The sequence below is a fragment of the Monodon monoceros genome, unplaced genomic scaffold, assembly GCF_005190385.1.
Source record: "Monodon monoceros isolate NGI ecotype Baffin Bay Population unplaced genomic scaffold, NGI_Narwhal_1 Contig3263_ctg1, whole genome shotgun sequence".
NCBI lineage: Eukaryota > Metazoa > Chordata > Mammalia > Artiodactyla > Monodontidae > Monodon > Monodon monoceros.
The window spans coordinates 329,302-333,033 of NW_021699185.1; positions in this window are offsets into that span (position 1 = coordinate 329,302).

Below are 3,732 nucleotides of genomic sequence, written 5' to 3' on the forward strand. Positions count from 1 at the left end.
CGCCGCCGCCTTTGAGCCCTGCGGGGGCCGGGCCGGCCGCGCCTCTCGCGCCCCGAGCCGCAGCGGGGTCCTCCCGGCCAGGGGCGGGGCCGCGCGAGGAGCGGACGCCGTCCGCCCCCTGCTGGACACCGGGCGCTCGCGGGACAGGTGCGCGCCGGCTGCCAACACCTGCCGCGCGGCGCCCCCTCTCTGCGCAGACTGCGCTCTGGGAGGCTGGGCGGGGACCCATTGGAGACCAGAGAAAAAGAGGAGGAAGCACCAGAGAAGGGAGAAGAGGAATAAAAAGGAGAGATGCCTGCGGCCGAAAGGCTCCACACATTTTTCTCTGGGTTTTACGTGGGCATTAACATTTTCATTATTAAAATTCAGTTATGTGTAGACTGTTACTAAGGCGCTTTCAATATACTAAAGATGGTCTCCGCCAAACAGCTCCCTGCGCTGAAATCCTGATCAGAACGTGGGAGTCGTAACTCTTCTCCACTTTGCGGGTTTCACCCACAGCTTCCAGCTAGGCTCCTGGCCGCCCCCATCAGAGAATTGTTTGCTTTTCTGGGAAGCCTCACATTTTCTCCCCTCTCTCTCACGCACACTCTCAATCCCTCTGCCGCTCCCTATCTCATTTACTTATGTCGCTTCTGCCAGTGACGCTTGGCAGCTTCACTCCCTCTTCCACTTCCAACAAAAAGTAGAAATTTCAGCCAAAAAGGAAAATAATTGGCAGGAGTCAGTAAAGGGAGAGCAGGAGCTGTAGGAGGAGACACCGTCTTTTGAGGTGGCATTTGTACCTGAATGAGGGATGGCCTCTGAAAGTGGTTCTCAGTCAGAGCATCCATCTCTACAGTTGTTCCGGAGCTCCACTCCCGGGAAGGTGATTCTTAGACTCATCCCATTTAAGACCTTCCCACTTGGAAGGTAGGATCCCCATTTAATCCACCTGCCACCCTCTCAACCATGCCTCCTCAGTGAGAATCACCTGGGGAGCTTTAACAGTTCCAAGGAAGGGATCCCACCCTGAGGAACTCCAATTCACTGGTGAAGGGTGGGACCCCAGTATCTGATTTTTTTAAGTTCCTCCATAACTCTAAAGGATTGTGCTTCCAGTGTTGACAAATGCAGTGACCAAAGCTTGGGCAACTCTTCTTGGATCTCAAAGGGAGCTCTTCATATCACTGGCAAGAGCAGAAAGGATTCCATCATGTCTCTCTCCCTCAAAAATCTGTCTGCGTAGTTTCCTTCCCTATATTCTGATAATTCTTGAAGTGTGGCCCCCAGGGCCATCAGCAACACGTGGGAACTTTTTAGAAAGACAAAATATGGGGGCCTCACTGCAGACCTACTCAATCAGAAGGGCTGGAGGTGGGGCTCAGCACAGGGTGTCTTCACACCTCCTGGGGGATTCTTCCCTCTCAGACTAAGAAAGACTCCTCGCTAAGGCTCAACCCGCACCTCAGCTCCAGATCCCCTTGCCTTCACCACCGTGCTCCATCATGGTCCCATCTCTCCACCAGCAACTCTCTCTCTCAGCTGGCTCTTGACTTTTCCTCTGTTCTCCTTTCCGGCTTAATTGTTGAAGTGGTAGCTTTTACTGCCCAGTCCCACGAAATTCACTGGTTCTCAACACCTTCTGCACATTGGAATCACATTTACAAAGACAAATGCCTGGCTCCCACTCCCAGAAATTCTGATTTAATTTGCCTGGGATGCTGCCTGGGCAAAGGGATTTTTTAAGATTTTCAGGTGGTTCTAATGACAGTCAAGGTTAAGAGTCGCTGCTTTAATTCCTTCCTAAGCCGCTCCCTCTCAGCCCCCTCCTGTTGAAATTGCCTTCTCCCTCTGAAGCATGGGGTGGTAACTGACTCTCCCCACACTGCTGTCCACCCCTGTCCTCTCATTTTATCTCCTCTTGTTTTCCCAGCCTCGCTAACCACACCTTCTGCTTTCTCTTCCTGGTTCCTGAGTAAAACTGTGGCCTATATCCCAGATCTCACCTTTCTTCTCAGCCATGCCCCCCTATCTCACCTCTTACTGCAATGTTAACTCCTAAATCCAATTCTAACCTTTAGACCCACCTTTCCACCTGCCAGAGAGGCAATGTTAGCGATCCCGCTAGGCCCTCGGACCAACCTGCGACTCGTGTTACCATCCTTTCTTCCCACCCCCAACCCAGTTCCAACTTTCTGGCTTCCATCATACCTGGCACAGATTAAAAGCTGAATTCATGCTGACTGAGCTGAATCACATCCTTGAGGAGCATATTACTCTTGGCCAGAGCTTTGTGGATTTCTAACCCCACAGTCAGATATGGGCTTTCCCTCCTTTGAATAATAATAAAGACATTTTGAAAACTTACTTTGTGCCAGGAAACTTGCCAAGTGCTTTACTTCTGTGATCTTGTCTGAGCCTCAGAGCAACCCTTTAAAGGAGGTTTGGACATTAACTCTGTTTGACAGATAAGCAAAGTGAGGCTGGGGGTTGGGGGGAGAGATGTTCTAGGTCAGAGAACCAGTATTCAACCCAACTCTATCCCACTCTAGAGCCTAAGCACTTGCCAGTGGTTCCCAAACATTAGTGGGTATCAGGATGAAAGGGATGGCCAGGGGATGCTATTCCAGTTGGTCCACATGTGGACCATTAGTCCTCACGTTTAATAAGTACCCCAGGTGGTATAGAGCTCATACTTTAAGAAACACTGCTCTATGCTCCATGGTGTCTCAAACTAAAGAGAAGACATCCATTGGGAGTGCCTTGGTCTCCTTCCTCCTCCTTCCTGATGGGACTTTCCATCATATACAAATGAGGAAGAACTCTGAACTTCCAAAGCATTCATCTGCACTTAAGAAGCTCCCCTCACTGCACCCTGTGTTATGTCTGTGCTAATATCCCTGGCTCCTCCTCAACACTAGGCTCTCAGGGCCTTGAAGGCAGGAACCACACTTGACCCATATTTGTAACCTCTGCACGTCCTAACACAATGCCTTGCACAAAATAGAACTCAAGAAACAGTAGGTGAATTGTGTGTTGGCTGGACCTAATGATTTGCTTATAGCCAATAAAACATAGCAAAGGTGATGATGGGACATCACTTCCATGATTAGGTTATATGACTGTGACTTTTGTCTTGCTGGAATTTTCTCTGGCTCTTCTCATATGCTTGCTCTGATGAAGCAAGCTGACATATTGTGAGCTGCCCTATGGAGCGACCCATGTGGCAAGAAACTAAGGGTGGCCTCAGACCCTCGAGAAACTGAATTCTTCTAATAGCTAAGTGAGTGAGCTTGGAAGCAGATTCTGCACTAGTCAAGTCTTCAGACTCGACTTGAAGAACCACAGCCCCAGCTGACACTTTGAGGGCAGCCACGTGATACACCCAGAAGCAGAGGATCCAGAAAAGCTGTGTCCAAATTAAACTGTGAGATAATAAATGTGTGTTGTTTGAAGCCACTAAGTTTGGGGGTAATTTGTTATGCAGCAATAGATGACTAATAAAATCACATACAAAACGCGTCCTGTGATGATTGACTCACGAGCAACTTCAACCTAGCAATTGCTCTCCTGCCCTTCACGGTAGGTTGGTTTCCCAAATGCTCTTACCTGCTAAGGCAGCATCTTCAAACTGGCGTTTGTGGTCCACTGGTGTATGCCAAGGCTTTTCAAGGAGTTGTTAGTCCGTAGTTTGTTTTAAGAAAACCAATTTCCAGATCCTAAGTGTCCATATCTAGTGGCAACTCTAAA